We start from the raw sequence: 18,716 nt of genomic DNA, 5'->3' as shown, positions 1-18,716 counted from the left end.
CACCCAGAAATCCAGTTTCTCCTCAATTGGGTGAAAGCCCACAACGGGAACGAAGGCAACGAGACGGCTGAACTCCTTGCAAAGGATGCAACGACTAACATCAACAGTGAGGTAATTCATGTCCCTTGGCCCAAGTCCCATATAAAATTTACACTGAATGCAATTTTCCACTCAAGAAGATTGCAAGAAGAATGTGATTCTGCATTGCAGGGCAGAAGAGTCCACGATTTTTTTTCAAGAACTGACAAAGAGGCACTACACTATGACCATGTTCTGAATCAGTAAATCACAGGGCACGGTCCTTTTCCCACCTACTTCCATGACAGAGGCATGTGCCCCACGGATCTCTGCATACGTGGCGAAAGGGGTGACCCTGATCATTACATTTTTGACTGTAATGTTACAGACGACAAACATCTGATTAAGCCTAACAACAATCTAATACCTTTTAGGAAATACGCAATAAAGAACAGACATCTTAGGGCCAAAATCAGAGACGTTCTTTTACATATTCAAAGACTCGGACTGGACATTTGTCATATCTAACGCTTATTCATGTCCATATATTTCTAAAATATATATTTTTTATTTTAATGTTGCAACAATTTCAATTACACGGGAGCTCCCAAAACTTGCTTATAAATATAATAATAACTTCGCAATAAAGAATAAATATAATATATAACTTCGCAATAAAGAACAGACATCTTAGGGCCAAAATCAGAGACGTTCTTTTACATATTCAAAGACTCGGACTGGACATTTGTCATATCTAACGCTTATTCATGTCCATATATTTCTAAAATATATATTTTTTATTTTAATGTTGCAACAATTTCAATTACACGGGAGCTCCAAAAACTTGCTTATTACACCTTCCGCCTAAGAAAGGACATTTGTTCATGCATTAGACTTTTGGAAGCATCAGTTGCTGAACTTTTCAAAGGACAGTCTTTTCTCATTATGATTTGGGTATACTATTAATTCAGAAGTCAGTTATCTCAAGTCCTCTCAAGGGATTGATGGTAAATAAGGAGGGGCGGGAGAACCTCGGACCCCCCCCAGGGGTGTTCTCCCTCAAAATTGGGGTGGAAAGTTTAACAGTTAGCCAGGTTCAGAAATACCTCAATTACCTGTGTACTACGGAGGTGCTGGCCTAGCTTCTACCTTGTACCTGTATCTAATTCTAGAATCATTTATTACGATAAGTTAGTTCGAAAAACTGTTTTTCGAATAAAGACGTGAAGAGCAAGGTCTCTGATGAATATATCTACTTTGTCAATGTCAATACATGTTTTTATCCTCGAAAAGTACTCAAATACCATTGCTTCTGTTATTTTCGTTTACACGTTTTAAGATTGTCCCTGAATTATTTCAATGATTTCCTCGGCTTTGCTAATTACATTGGATATAATTCTTCAAAAGTGTAATTTAATAAATCCTTATAATGTCTCTGAAATTACAAGTTCACTGAATAAGAAAACGTGTCTTGAACGTCGTGGGATATTGAGAACTTTCTGACCGGAAGAAAGACAACGGTTTTCTTCTCTTTTACATATATTATCGTTCTGACTTCAAAGCAAATTATAACAATTTAAACATTACTCTTTTATAAAATCTGATAATTTATTAACCAGTTTAGAATCAAGATAAGAGGGGGGAAAAAAAAGCAAATACTTTATTTTTATATTCATCATGGAAGAGTAGAAATTTTATGATTTTTCACAATTAATGAGTCTTTGTTTGCATATTCTCATTTTAGACTTACGAAATAATTCGTCGAAATTATTTCATAATAAGGATGTGATCTGTCTACAGATAGTAACCCATAGATGGCGTGATGAGCACTTTCCCTTTCTTTCATAAAAGAAGGTTCGGCGCACACACCCACCCCGCCAAACCTCTTTTCCAATTATATATATATACATCGTTCTAAAAACGCCGGGTCCTTTTCGAGAAAACCGGTGGAACTGCCCCTATTGCGTCTCCGTTTCCTTCGGCAACTGTTACACTGTTGAAGTGTGCTTGCATTACATCAGTCTTTAGAGCTCTTCTTTCTTCCAGCCAACTTTTTCTTCCAGCCAACCTATAAAGGAACAACTGACAAGAAGCGGGACTTTCGGTATGATATTACTTTTCATTTTGACTTTCTGCATTCTATTTTAATAGGATAATTAGAAGGACACAATAATTTTAATAAACTTATAATTAATATAAATAGAAAGTTCTTCGGAACGGAAATGGCATTAGTAATTGGAAGAATTTTACTATTTTATAAGAAAAAATAACTTCTAAATCATTTTTTTTTTTCCCTGAAGTAACTTTTAAAATTAAAAGCGGTTTCTGAAATTGAAACTTTTGTTTTCAACTTTGAAGTTGCTTTTGTGCAGTTGCATTCAAAGCAACAATATGGTTAATTGTCCATCATTAAGGAATGCTCTGAATTTAATGTGATATTAAGCTTCTTTCAGAGTTTTTTAAATTTTACATCGTAACTCCAACCTGATTTTAGATGCAATAAATGCTTTTTATAGCAATCCACAGCATTCTAAAAATAGCAGAGACATCATTTTAACTATTATGGAATTTTTTGAAGCGGCAGGTAAGGATCAGCAAACTTTTGTACCAAGTCTACATGAATGAAAACAGCATTTGATTCAGTGAAATGCTAAAGGAAAATCAATTCCTAGTCATTGTTACGACACTTTTTCTAGTTCATATAAAATTGTTGTTTCAGTTTCAAAATACATTATGGAAAAGTAATAAATTCAGGTAAAATAGAAAACATTATAAAGAGGAATAAATTAAGTAATTTTTCATTAAAAAAAGATAGTTGCATATTTCTGATAATATTCTTACATTCCATGTTTTATCATAAACTATTCCATCTTGTTTTTTTTTTTTTTTTTTTTTTTTTTTTTTTTTTTTTTTAACACATTTTTTTTGGCCCTCGATAATAAAATTTTTGGAGTTTGTTAAATCATACCTAACACTTCTGATACTATTTTTGAGCCCAATATTTTCAGACTTTGGTTCATATCAAATTAGCTGCTGTTACATCCGGAACATCTCTTCGTTTCTTTTTTCTCTTTCTCTGAAATTGCGTTATTTAGTTGGGTTACTGACAGGGCTTAATTTCTAAAATTAGGAGTGCCGGACTCTATAGAAGACCGTTAGCAAAGAGGAACAAGAGTAAATAAAATATGATTATTAAAATCATTAATAATGTAAAAATTAAACAGTTAATTATTATCAAATTAATTAACGATAATAATTAATATTTATTAATTAATACTTAATCAATAATATAATTAATTAATAATTAATGAATTATTATTTATTAAAATAATTACATAAATATTTAAAATTAATTAAAATGTAAAGAGATAAATTAAAATTTAATAAGCTATTTTTAATATAAGTTTATTGCTAAAAATAAAATTTTCGAGATCAGATTTCTACTGAAATTTTTGTTCTGTTACATAAAAGAAGTGGCGGAGCCTTCTTATGTAGGGCTCCGGTGCGCTCCGACTAGAATTATGATTTATTCCAAAAACTAAAAACCTCCGGCGCAGTTTGAGGTGGGCTCTGGTTATTGAAATCAGCCTATATGCGGTCAAGTTGTAAATTTACAACCTATTTTATCACGAGGGGAGCTGAAAAGGAGGGATAATCTTGCTCGGGACCTTGAGAAAATGGGGGGGGGGGTGTCGTTTAAACATCTAACTTCTCTACATTTAATTTTAGACAGAGGGAAATACAAATTGAACTCTCCGAATGAATGTAATTTTGTACAATGAAAATGTATTATTGAAAGAAAAACTGTAAGGCAAATAACATCTTTTTTTCTTTTAAAGCCATAGGAGTAGATAGACAGATATTTGTTAAATCAATGAATTTGTAGTAAATATTGAGTTTTTCATTTCGAATACTATGTTACATGTATGCGAAGTAGCTGAGTATCTGAGAAAACAGTCATAACCCAAATGTCAGTCAACCTTTTCACGTCTAAGGACTGTTTTTCAATTACATTGTGGTCGCTGCTTTTTGATTAATTTTCTAATGACTATATGAATTTATGAATAAAATAACGCAAACTAGACTGCGGAAAATTCTTCAGAATGAAGTTAAATAATAATGAAAAATACATAATTGATGCACTTTTGGGTTTTATATGTAGTAGTTAATATGGAATCCTTAAATTATATATATCTATGTATATGCATATATAAACGGAACAAAATATAGAACAAGGTATAAAATATCAAAGAGAAATATCTTTATTATACAATGTTCCTTACCATACGTATATTTACGTAATATCAATATAAATGGTTAGTTAGGCTTCGTACATATATAATTTATTTTTATATTTTGTATTTTTAGTATTATATTCAGTACTGTATACGTATTTGAAGTTTAATTTTATTTGTTCTCCTTTTGGGTAACGACTTTACGTGAGAAAGAATTGTGAGGTTCTTCATAGGGATTAAATTATATACAATCAATTAAGATCCTACTTTTCCTTCCTTTTAATAATCATATATATTTATATACTATTTTATAAGTATACATAAAATATAGCAGTTTAATCTACATATTTATATATCTATTGTTTGATCTGGTTTGTTTGATTATAGCAAAGCATTCGACGGCTATTTGCCTAAGGGTAAGGATGCTTCGTGGAGAACTTTCTAAGCAAAAACTGACTCGTATGCACGTTACACATGGGGAAAACCACGAAAACGCCAATGCAGCCATCCCATGTTCACCGGGATTTGAACCCCGGATCGACCTACCAGGGTTCAACGACTTTACCGCTCAGCCGCTAGTGAGCCACAAACACATCCGCACATATACATTAAATCATATTTACATGTCGTTTATAAAGTATAATTGAGTGCAATTTAATCATAAAGAGTTAGAAAATATTCTATGGAATTACTTCGCTTCGTAGACCTTTTGTTTAATCTTCACCATATTTCTTAAAGAGAATCTCAATGCTAGTTCCATTTCCAAGCCGTTTATGTACCTTATTTTTTTATGCTTTGAATTATATTTAGAAAATTATTACACCTGATTATAGCTGAAAATGCAGTTTATTTAGTAAAGAATTTAAGGATAAGAAGAGAATCAAGTCGTTTTCTAATTATTCCTGAAGCATTTAAATTTTTTTAAAAAAAGGCACATTAATAGGGATCATTGAACCAAGGCGCTCGATAGAGGACAGATTAATTAGCTACTAAATTTTGATTTTCATCGAGTAAAAATGAATTCATTTGCATTCTACAAGAAAGCAAATATTCAAAAAATGTTTTTTATATTCTCGTAGTCATAATATTTTTCTTAAATATTCAGGTAATTCATATTCAAATATTCCAATCCATTATAATTAGTAATAAATCGATATAGTAAATAAAAATTTAAAATAAATTAGATGGAATTTTAACTTCAAAACTTTTCGCATCCTATATAATTTGTTTACATTCTAGTACCATGTGCATCCTTGTATACATTACTGACTTACAGTGAAGAATAGAGCACTCTGTAGAATACTGAATGAGACCTAAAAATACTTTTCTTTTACAATATATCTCCGCTTATGATCCCTAATGCACCTGCTTATTTTCCCCTTCGCAATTATCCCCCTCTTGACCGCATTCGAGACGTCACCCTGGTATCATGAAAAGCGTTGCTAAACTGTGAAAGATAATCTAAAGAGACAAACTGACAGAATTAATTTTATAAGTGCGTCAAAAGTACAATTTGTCTCTAAGGACATTACATCCCTCTTAGAATTTCGGATGCACATATTTTGAAAACGGCGGCTACAAGCTTTATATCCTTACTCCTATTTACAAAATTTTCAAAAAAGAAGGTAAACAATTTTATTAAAATAGTTACAACGTGGTAAGTAGGGAGATTACGTTAATGTAAATTTTAAACAGATATTTCAGAAGAAATGTTAGTAAAATATTCGTTACGCTCTAACAGGTTAAATACATCACAAAACGTTTCATATCTTTACGTGAAAAATTCACAGAGGTATTCGAGAACGAATCTACTGACTTAGACCACTTTCCAGTGCCTGTTACTAAACTGTTCTGAAAAGATTTTGACCATATTTAGAAGCCAAAAACGAAAACTTTGGCTATTAATCGATCCGTATTGGATAAAAAGGGACCAACACCGTATTTGTTCTTAATTTTGCCCCTGCCCTCATGAAGATGAATTTCTGATGGTTTCATGAACTTTGCATGCAAAAGAATTGTAATTTGGATATAATACTAAACGTATTAAATGTAAGCATTTAATTAAAAAGCATAAAAAACAATTTAACACGTGTAATTTTTCCTTTACGGAGACCATGGAAAATTTCGATTTTTATATCTACAGAATTTGCCCAGCCCATAGTATTAAGTATATTTACAAAACATCCTTTGCTTTATTTTGAGAAAATTTGCTAATAGGAAATACATATGCAAGATTTAAGAAAATAAAGCCTGTAACCACCTTTTTTCGAATATCTTGTATGGATGCACAAGCATTGAAGCAGACACTGCTTCTCCTGCATTGAAGCAGTAAAATCAAAATATTTAAACAGGAAAGACTTCTTTAAGATTTTTGGACCCACCAGCGGCGGAGCGGTAAAATCGCTGAACACTGGTAGTTCGGTCCGAGTTTCGAGTCCCGCGAACGGGCTGGCTGCATGGGCGTTTTCGTGGTTTTCCCCATGTGTAATGTGTATACGAGCTAGTTTCCCTTAGAAAGCCCTCCACGAAGGCATCCCTTCCCTTAGGCAGATAGCCCTAGTGTGCTTTGCCGTATTCTCAATACACCACCACACCCCCTTTAAGATTTTTATGTTTTCCAATGGCTCGACCAAATAAGCAACTGTCAGTGTTCAACTGTCCGTGTGTATGATGTTCCAATCATATACTAATTTTATCGGTAAATGTTGATAATAACGTTATGTGAAGAATTTCAAACATCAGATTTAAATATGTAATAAAATACTTTTCTTTTAACCATTGGTGCACACCATTGGCTGAAGAACGTCTACGCACAAAACAGCATTTATGATGATCCAAATTGTAAATCTAAATTTCAGTTAGTTTTGATCATAGGGGTAGAATGTAAGGTAATAAAAAGTTTTAAACTTGTTAATATCTTGCAAACAAAGGAGGACTGAAGCAGCTCAGAAATATTAATATTACTAAACGACACATTGTATTATTGACACACTGATGCACTGAATTTTTGCATCCTAAAGTTATAATAAAAATTAAAAGATACATTTTTCATAACCCATTAACGGTAAAAAATTATATGGTTGAGGAGCTTTCTGTATTCGACGCTTTTTCCTAAGCTGGATGCATGTGTGGCAGTATACTTTAAAAACTAAACAGTGCTTTTACTGCCCCGCTCACAACACAAGTATTCAGAATGATCCAAATAATGCACTGCGCAAGTCCTGCGTAGGTATAATTTCATTTCGCGGAATTGAAATACACACCATCTAACTAACATTTCGTTTCATGTCGCTTTAAGAAAAATTAGAAAGAACTCTGGACATATTTTATGAATTTATCTTCCCATTTACTAAACTTATCAGAAGATAACCCTTTTTTTTTTTTTTTTTTTTCAAAGATTTATTATTCTATAGTGAATATCAAATTTATGTTCGCAGTTGCTCAACTTCTTAATCTTCAGCCTTTTATTTGTGCAATGCAGGTTAAATCGTTACATATCTCTCCTAACATCTTCAGCAAAAGATTTATCACCTTTTTAGATTCGCCTCTCCCTGTCACTTTCAATAGAAGCCTCGCGGGGCTGAATGGAACAGGTCTCTGCTGAAAGTGGAACTTGCAGTGGACCAATCATCTTGTTCTATTTACCACAGATGAGCCACTATTCGAAAATAAAGCTTTTTGCCCATTGGTCGATTTCTTGGCTTAAAGAGGTTCAATAATAATTTCAAGATCATTTTTTTCTATCGTCGGGGTACATAATAAGCGATGCTGCAATATGTTGGGTTAAATCACATAGGTAATTAAATGTAAATAAAATACGTGAGAAGCATTCATAATGGCCTCAAAAGATAAATTTTTGCGTTCTTATACGATATTGTTACTTTTTTCTTTTTGGTGTGGGAATGTGTAATAATGATAATTATAAAGCTCACACGTGAGAAAGAAAAATCTTTTACTGTGGAATTTTTTACTCTAAGATTTCTTTATCGCTCCTAAACATGTGAAACAATAACTGGTTTATAATACCTCCTGAAACTAAAGCAGAAATCAATCAGAAGTCAAAACGCTAAAGTTCTTAAGTTTCAAGTTCGTAACGCTAACTGATCATGCAGTAACTCGTAATATTAATTTAATATGAACAAAACTGGATTGTAATTAACGACAAAATAGTTTATTTTATGTTTGACTGTCATTCTCAGATATTTGAACAACAAATTTTCTTGACCGTTACGAAGTTTTAAAATGGGATTAAATTTTGCTAGAATCGCCGAAATTTTACTTGAAATGTAAAACTTTTTTCAACCTGTTTGGATGAACCCTGTTTCGTTAACGTTGTGCCGTTTTCAATCCGTTTCGTTAATGTTGTGCAGAAATATGAAAAAAAGTAAATGAAAAAAAAAAAAAATCTTAGTTTCCTTCATAATATTATTAGGTTATGCAAGGGAATATGCAAGGGACATACACGTAACAGAAAAACGCATTTGTTGTTAAATTTCCTTTAGAAATTGTTTTCAGCCAAATTCTCCAACACGAAAATTGTCTGCAGTGGCCTAATGAATAATATCGCTGAACACTGGTAATTCGACCAGGGTTCGAATCGGGGCGAAAGGAAGTTTTCATGTGTAAGGTAACTACGAAACAATGTTCCTTAGAAAGTCATCGACGAAGATGTCTCTCCATTTAGGTATACAGCTTTCATATTCTTTGCCATAATCAGATAATCCAATCCAATCTAACATTAAAATTTCCACGATCTACTTTGTACGACAAAGAGTAGAGAAGGGAAGGTTTAATCGTTCAGATGTGCAGACTGTTTAACATGACAAGTCCTTATCACACTCGGCACATTCTGAAGTAATTTGCATTTTGAACAAATTACCAGACTACTTTCGCGCAGAGCTATGCTGCCATTTACCACTTGGTAACTTGACTGGGATCTTAAGTTCCTGTGACTCTTCCTTTTCCCTTCGATTTTAATTAACCAATCTACTAGCAATTGATTGGTAAAAGCACCCTTCTGTACCGGATATCAAAAAATTATTTTTTTGTATTTGTTCTTAAAAATAGTTGCCACTAATGTTGTATTGCTTCAACGGTTCCTAAGATAAGCCCTTCTGGAATGCGCAGAGTTTAATCTGAGGAAAATGGACAGTTTATGCTAGAACTCTAAAACTATTAATCATACACTTTTGTAGAGATAAATATTCTGGTAATGCTAGTAAATTCGAGTAGGTTGCTTATAATATGCAACTAGATGAAAATGGACTCGTCTGTTTCATTCAGCTTAAGCACATGGGCCGTACTTTTCTTCTTGAATGTATATAACAAAATATCTTTTTAAATTAAAATTTGTTCAAGGGATATACATCACACATAAATGACATCCGCAAAGGAAATTTATAATTTTTCAACTTTTAAGATAATTAAATTTAATAGTAGCAGTTACTTCTCGTTTGGAAATGGAAAATCCCCATCCCAGTGCTTAAGAATACTGGATACTGAGTTTGACCTAGGCTCGATCCTAGACGAACGGACTGCCTGCATGGTTAGTTTTCGTGGTTTTCCCATGTGCAGCATGAATATGAGCTAGTTTTCATTGGAATGTCCTGCACGAAGACATCTTTTCCAGTAGGCAGATAGCCATCGTGCGCTTTGCCGTATTAAAATAAACTGATCTTCGAAAATATCAGTATGTTGCTGTTCAGCAAGATCTAAAACACTGTATTAATACTGTATTTGACAATAATAATAAAATTACGAATTCGAAGAAAATGTCACCAATGTTATATAGTTGTAATATTTACGCATCTTATTAAATATCACAGAGTTTTTCCAGCAAAAATTAAAATTTTGGAAGGTTTTTAATTTTTAAAGGGTATATATATGTAAATTGTTTTTAATTTAATGAAAATTCTGTTCGTTTTAATATTTTTTAGTTGTTACAAACATTTTAATATTTTTTTTATTGAAAAATCTCTTTGAAACAGAAAAATGTATTTCTGCTATCTAAATTGTTTAAAATTATTCCATTGTTACTTTTTCAGTACCTCTTCCTTACATCGAGGAGAAATAAATAAATGTCTGACACAAAAACATAATTAACAAATAACTAGATGGAGGGAGTAAGTTAAGAATGCATTATTGATAACATTAAATAAATTAATATTAAAAATACAATTCAGTGCACAGTATCTAGATATCGCATTATGAAATACGAATCTCTCCCACTCACAAGTGATTCTGACTTTTCTAAATGTACACATGTTGGTTATTGTGTTTAATACTCCCTCATTTTTTGTGTATACTATCTGCTTAACAAGTTTTAACTAAATATTTAGGCATGGTAAATTCTTAACTTTCAGTTTGCATTAAGTATGCACTTTTAAGTGCTCTACCAGAGTATATACATTTTCGATTAGGAAAACGCAAAAGTTCTTAAAATTCTTTCCAGAGCATTCAAAATAGTTGTTTAGACTGCTTCATTTCTTTGATAAAGGAGTACCAGATCCAAAGGAATCAATTACTTTCTAATTCAGGTAAGAAATATTTATAGAAATAGTTTTCTAAAGATGTCAAATGAACAATTGAGATCTCTTTAATCAAATAAAAACTCAGATTATTTTAATCAAATGACTTATTTGATTTCCATACACATAGCTTATCGTGAAGTTTGAATTAGTGAAATTAGTTGTAATTTCTCAAAAATTACAAGGTATTTAACAGTAGTTTTCGGGTTACATTAAAAAACTTATATAAACTAAAAATCAATAATCAAAGTCACAAACAAATTATTATATTCAGTAAACGTCATATGAATACATAACAATTCAACGGGGGGGGGGCAGAACGTCAAGCATTTATTTATCAAATATGAAATATTCAGATATTAATGGTACTGAGTAAATAACTTTTATTGGCACCTAGCTTAAAAGGACCTGGTGTAGATGTAACATTCATTCTTTAAAGGTAATGTTATAGCTCGAAAATACTATTTGCTTGTTTCTAAAACTGTTTCTTTTTCCAAGAGTTTCTATGGCCCTTGTTCACTCCATTGTTCTCTCCTCTCCAGGAATTTGAAAGCTACTATCTACTCCTTAATTTATCATGCTCTCGACAACGCCTATAAATATGTTTCTTCTATGGTACGCAAGTATTTTTTCGTTTGGTCTCAAGGGTGAGGGAACTACAGTGGTAAAATGGTACTGTGCATCAACGCCTTCTTGACTCACCACCATGGATGTGCTAACTGATTAACGATTTCTTTTCGTTACTATACTTTGTTACTTATTTATTTTTATTGGTCCTAAAGTGACAGAGTTTTTTATATCTATGCACCTTAAAACTATGGTTCATCTGGAGAATATTCAATTCAATTGTTCTTTTTCATTACTGATATAGCCAGAAAACTCCACTGATTGAGAATGATAACGGGTTTTTATCTTCTTTGACATTTCGGAAAATTCGAAAATCTCTATCCCTTTAAAGCCGAATGTAAGAAAAAAAGAACGGTAAATCATAGAACTGATACACTGTTCTGTGTTTAAAAATTTTTAAGACAACCAAGGAACTATATGAAATTAAATCATTATTTTAAAAATTAATGTTTATTAATTTTTTTGTCCTAAGAAGCACCTCAAACAAGGAAATTTCACTGAGCATAACTAGCAAAAGTTTACATAAATCGAATTATAAATATCGAACTATGTCTTTTGTAGGCACCAATTCAAGTTCTCATCAAAGCTATGTTTTATTTTTCACCGTATGAGGATGAAATCGTTTCTTATTCCAAATCCTCAAATTTTTCAGATTAATTACGTTTCTTCAAACTACTACAAACTTTTTTTTCTTAAAGACACACCTGTAGTTAAGATCGTAGAAAGGTTATCTAATTTATCTCATAAAAATATCTCCCTTTTTTACTCAGTCTTGAACTTCTCTAAATAACTGAAGTCATCTTTTTTTATCCATAGCAATGAATAAGCAATTTAATGAGATCCTGTTTTATACGATATTAAGGTTAATTTATCTGTATCTTGTTCGTTAAAACTTCAAATACGTCATTCTCTCATCAGACGCAATACTTTCAAGAAGAGCTCATATTTTTATGGTTTAATCGGTTGTCTCTTGCTAGACTATTCCATCCGCATGAAATAAAGAGACAATAATTTACGAAGCCTACTTGGAACCAATCACTAATGCACATCCCGCAGACCAGCACAGAGATTCCATTGGTAGTTTTCATAGTGTATATTTTAAAATACTGCTTGAATATCGTCGTATGTCTTTTCCACTATTAAGCTACAAGAGTGATGTTCCTATTCACCCTTTATTATTTTATCCTCTACTCAAATTCCCTCCCTGGCAACGCCCTTTCTGTAATTAGAAATGTCTGTTGCTGTTCTGTAATTAGAAATGTCTGTTGCTGGTTGTCTCTCATTTCAACCTTAGCATAAAAAATCACTACCCGAAACCAAAAACATTGGCTGCCGTTAATCATTTTGTAATGTAAAGACTTTATTAATTTTATATAGGAAAATTATAGACGATTTGCAGCTTCTCAACGTTCGTTTTTTTCTCCTTACTTATTTTGTTCTTTATTTTTGGTTACCCTTTGTCATTAAGTTTAAAGAAAGTCTCATGACAAGCTTATTTCGTTTCAGCAAATTTAGGATACTCCATCATTCCCTTAAGATCTGGAATTAGACATTGTTGCAAAAATTTCTAGATTTCAATCTCTGAAATTTTTTGTATACAGTTACTGGTAAAATAAATAGAGTTTGTCCTGCATTAGTTAGAAAACGTGGCGATATAATTTTTCTAAAATGTAGCAAAGAAAAATTTTATCTTATTAATAACAGTACTTCTTACTGAGGTTAGCAGTATATTTGTAAAAAAAGGCTGACCAGTGAGCTTCGTGAATAGACCATTAAGATCTTTTTTCCGGACTTCTAATTGCTATACACAATCCATGTAGATCTAAGTAGATGTGAATATGAAATAAGTTAACCTTGGCAATATATGGCTTGTTATAAAAAAAGACAGAGGAAAAAGTTCAAATGGTGACTGATTTTATTGAAAAATCATTTCTGGCTAAGAACTCTCAGGTTAGAAAATTAATTTTAAAATATTCGTGCAGTAGTAATTCCGTTTCCGAAGTTTAAGGTGAAGTAAAAATATAAAGAAGGAAGATTTCAGAATATATGCTTTGCGTTTTCTGCACCTCATTTATATACCTTTAAGCTCTACAGAATACAACAAATAAATTAAAATCGGCTCTCAACTTCAGAATAAAAATATTCCTAGCATTTTATGCATTTGGGATTTCATAGTAATTAGTTTCTAATTACACATATTATATTTCACAGCAATTAAAAATACCTATTTTAACGCAGTCTAGAAATAGCAACTTTAAAACCGATTAAAATATGTAAATACTTAATTACACGATTAGCACTGATTATTCCTTGATAGCTGTAAATATTTGATTCAAAAGACAAACACATGATAATATTACTTTCTTTGAGAGAAAACTTAGAAGTCCATTTTTTTTCTCATCATCTTCTAATCATCGTTCTTACTATATATTAGTAAAAGTTTCTTTGAAAAGAACTTTGTATTCTTCCCATACATTTTACGTAATATCTCGACAAACACTATTTGAGTCTCAAATGGCATAAAAGTCAACTTTTCCATTCCCTTTAATTCCTGTATGAATTTTAATTCCGAATTGATTTGTTTTCTTCCGTTTTATAGGAAATATGATTTCAATTACTATCTCGTACTTCGTGTGATATATATTTATTGCGCTCAGTGTGGCTTGATTGTTAATGTAAATTATACCTTCATCTCGTATATTTTCGCTATTAATCCAGAGTATCGCTTCGTACATATTTAAAAGCTTCCCTTGGAAGATTGAAGCATGAGTTGGAAATTTAAATTTACGTTCATAAATAAATACATAGAAGGGATATCAGTCTATTGTCAAACTTTGAACTATCAGAGAATATCAAAATCGTAAAAAACAACCTTATATTTAGCGTAGGTATAATGAAACACTCAATCGATTTCGAGGGCAGCTAAAGGTCCCTCCTCATCAGGAGAAAGAAATACATAGAAAGAAGAAAATAGGAATCACAGAAACACGTGGTGCTTATCAGCACTGTACGTGGTTATAACTAGATTTTTAATCAGAGTTGCACTGGCCGCCTACTTTTACTGAGCCAGGCTGTCTGATCAAGCATAAAGAAATATTAGCGAAGTTAAAATAGGGAGCGAGGGGCAAATGCACATTACGCTCAAAATCTGAACTTCAAATAATTCATTATTTATGCATATTTTTATATGATATATATAATATGCATATTTTTTATCATACTTTCTAATTAAAGCTGGATGACAATATAATCTCAATAGATATTTCCTAAGTGATAAATGACCAATTTTTCACGCCACGAAAGTTGATAGTCTGGTTATATTTCTTATTTCTTAATAACTTTGATTTCATATCAAGTTACAAATACAGAGTAAGCGAACCTCCCAGAAATTTTAAGGCACTCATCGAAATAGTTCTACAGCATTTAATAATTACAAAAACTATCTACATTTTATCTGTGTTATCTTCAGGCTCGACTTGATAGCACAAGCATGCGTAAGTCCTAATCCCTAAAATAGTTTTGTTACAAAATTCTTTTAGAATATTGCCTGATACCTTGTAAGGTATTTCTCCCGCCTTCTTAGCATGCCTTCGTGGTGTGGTGGTCTGTACGCTGGGCGCGTATTCCAGAGGTCCGTGGTTCGATTCCCGTCGAGGGCGTTGCTCATTTTTCATCTCAATGCCCTGCTTTCAAAAAATACCTAATGTCTCTATACTGGCGCCCGAAATAAAAGGGTGGTGAATGATGATTCTTCAGACCCAGGATTTGGCGATTGGGTCCCCTAAAAAACCCTGTCGCCCTTTAAAAGGGGAAGCATATAAGGTATTTCTCCCGTCTTCCTGGCATGCCTTCGTGGTGTGGTGGTCTGCACGCTGGGCGCGTATTCCAGAGGTCCGCGGTTCGATTCCCGGCGAAGGCGTTGCTAATTTTTCCTCTTGCCTGCTTCCAAAAAATCCTAATGTCTATACAACCTTCCAACTAATACGACTCACTGAAATTACGTGTGTTCATGCTTTTCCGCCCAAATGACCTTCCGACGCCTCCCATTGAATTCGACCTCCCTGTGATGGTTCTCTCTCCTCCTCTGATGCCTTCTCTCCCAAATGACTTCCAACCTTCCTCTTCTCAATGGAGGTGTCATCCCTCCGATCCTTTACCCTCGTTCTGAAAATTGCTCTGGATTTTTGTATGGGCTAAAATGCTCTCACTAAAATTTTCCTGTAACTTTATAAGGTATTTTCACCTTCCTTTCCCCACGCCTTCGTGGTGTAAGTGGAAGCATATTCGACGTGTATTCGAGAGGTCTAGGGTTCGAGTCCCGGCGAGGGCATTGCCCTTTGTTTTCTCCTTCTGTGTGTGTTGGGGGGGGAATTTCGGCTCAAGTCCACAATTTTCCCTTGCGACTAAACTTTCGCCGTCTGAAAGGACACCAAACCATTTTTCACGTCTCCTGCTTCCCCCCCCCAAAAAAAACAACTAATGACTCTACAACTTCTTTGCACATAATATTTTACATAACAACAGAGTGTAATTAACACTTTTTATATCGTATTATCGTTTATTAATATGAATATTCCTAAGCTCAATAAATATGTGCGATATTCTAAAATTTGAAATAATTTGATAACTACCTACCTATTTAAAAATTTTTTTAGCTTAACGAAGTACATTAGGATAATATGATGCTTGTCTAATACATTTATAAACAGTTTAACACATTATATTTTAATGATGAATATTTTGAAAATGTCAAAGACATAACTTTCTAACGAGGTAAAAATTAAAACAGATAAGTTTTAAGCGGTATTCTTAGAGACAAGCTACTTTGAATTTCAGTTTCTAGTGAATTTTTCATGATACAGATGAAGAGTTTTCCAATTCAATTTTGGATAATTTCCAATACAACGAAAGAGTTTCAGTTTTGAGACAATTACATTACTAAAACGTTATTCCTCCCGTGACTCGCGTTTGTGATTTGAATTTATTATATATTTATGATATTGGTTTTTCATTTCGTGAACTTAGCATTTAATGAACTTCATTCCGTGAACTTAGCATCATTGAACGCCCAGCTATCAACTGGAGGATCCGAAGTTTAAATTCCTAGGGGGCATAATTAAATTCTTATGTTTCCAGCGCTGAAAAATCTAATGGTTTCTACAGTGGCGATGAAATTAAAGTTTCGGTACGATTATTTGTCACCACCTAGATTTTATCAAATAGGTTTTGTGCCATTCCTGAGCCTTCCTTTTAGGAGGAGAATGTAAGAATTTCCTGCATTCCCCATCATAATTGCGGCAAAGGAGCAATTACTGGAAAATTACTGCATTCGTGGAAGTAGTTACTATCTAAGTCTGGGTGGCAAATGAAAGATTCGTGGGGCACTGTTGCTTGTCTATATTTCTTAGTTCGAAATGTCTGATAGTCTCTACAGCTGACTGTTATAATATAATTATTGAAACTACATGTACTATAGATTTTATTAATAGACATTATCAAAAAAATTCCCCAAAATATCAATGTCACTAAAATGAAAATTTGATTCGTTGAAATTTCACGTTATTAATCTTTTAAGCTACGGTGCTAATTAATGAAAATGTTAATTTTTTATTTTAATTTATATTCCTTTTTGCAAAGCAACTGATGTTCACAAATTTGATGATTATAATTTCAAATAAGTTTTAATTTTTTTTTAAATTAAATTTTTATGTACTTTTAGAGGTAACTTTTAAGTACAATTTTGTGAGCAAGGTGCAAAATTATTTTAAAATTTAAAATTTAGTAATTGAATTTCAGTTTGTTCCATGAAATTCTGAAAGTGATTTAAAGGATCTTATCTGATATGTCGAAAATAAACATTTTCTTTAAGTATTTTATTAAGATCCCTTTTATGGAACTACATTATTAAATACATTATTAAGTAAATCCATTATTAATAACATACAATAATTACTTATAACAGCCTTTATGAACATCCATTATTATATTGGATATTATGTATGTATTGGTATATTATGTACATCCATTATTGTTATAAGTAAATCCATTATTAATAACCTACAATAATTACTTATAAAGCATCTACCTGCGTTTTTTTAAACTTAATATATTAACTTAGAAATCTCATAACTGCTTTCTAAGCTTTTTTATAATTTTAACAATAAAATGTCAGTTTCGTTTTTATCTGTTCTATGGATATAATTTTTACAAATAAAATTAGTTGAAATGTGTTTATTACATTTCTCAACGTTAGGCTTTGACAAGCCCAACGTTATTACTTTAGGTTCTCTCTCGATTTTTATAACTAGGAAACTTAATGAGTACCATCTCTACATATAATTAAAAATTACGTTCAGGAAAATAGATTTTGTAGCTAATTCTACTTTTTGATCTATTTGTTTTAAAATCAATGTATTATTTTCAAAATAAAATTGGAGAATAGAAAGCCTTTTTCTAACATATCTGCTAAGATTCTATTGCAATAGCCATTGCCTTATTTAAGGACTGTAATCTATACGGTGAGTTAGGAAATTTTTACAAAAAGTTTTTGACAAAGAATTCTGAGCAACTGGATAATTTCTGATTTAATTGAATTTATTGCAACAGCGTTATTCACCACCAGCCACGAATTATGGAATTTATTATACTGGTTTTTAATATTAGCTTAAAAGGAAAATATTTTTATGTGAACTACCAAAAATGCTACTGTGACTTACTCCCATCTCGCCCCTTATCTGCCAAGCGGGCTGGATTAAGCGGACCCCGGGAATTGGTTCCAATCTTCGCACTATTTCTTCACAAGAGGCCTTTATCAATGAGACAAGGAGACTGCATCTCTTTTCCACACCCCGTCTGTACTAGTGTCCCCAAGGTTCTATCCTTGGGCCACTCTTCTATATTCTAAGTTTGGGAAGTCATTTCTATGCAAATGATTTCCCAAAATTTAAAGGCGAACCCCCACACCATGACTGCATGTTATGCCGATGACACTGCCATTATTACCCGTTCGAAAAGACCGAATCACGCTCTTGAAAGGATTCTGGAGACTGAAAAATGGTGCCAGAAATAGAAGATAAAAACTCGAAAAGAATCCCAAATCTTAGTTGCCAGGAAGTATAAAGTTCAATATAAGTTGTACACTGTAATGCGACTATCTTCGGAAAGCAAGTCCAGCTTGTACCTTCTGCTAAATACTTAGGAGTTAGATTCAATAAATCATTCACTTAATCTATCAGAAACTTTTTCCATTACTCTCAGATGACTCAGGACTCGATCTTGCCCGTATGTTACGTCTTTATAAGGCTATCGT

General features: G+C 32.4%; 1 protein-coding gene across 1 annotated transcript in view; it reads left to right on the top strand.

Annotated features, from left to right (window-relative positions):
* Positions 1-1,947: 1,947 nt before the first annotated feature.
* The window catches only part of LOC118180907 (uncharacterized), a 61,425-nt gene continuing 44,656 nt past the window's right edge, over positions 1,948-18,716 (top strand). The window contains exon 1 of the mRNA XM_035349983.2: positions 1,948-2,122. The gene's annotated coding sequence lies outside the window, so the exon portion shown is untranslated. The remainder of the gene's footprint in view (positions 2,123-18,716) is intronic.

The sequence above is a fragment of the Stegodyphus dumicola genome, chromosome X1 (genome assembly GCF_044657685.1).
Source record: "Stegodyphus dumicola isolate Sdum_Otavi_A_Nest chromosome X1, ASM4465768v1".
Classification (NCBI taxonomy): domain Eukaryota; kingdom Metazoa; phylum Arthropoda; class Arachnida; order Araneae; family Eresidae; genus Stegodyphus; species Stegodyphus dumicola.
Note: the sequence above shows the minus strand (reverse complement) of the source record. Positions and strands in the feature narration are given on the sequence as shown.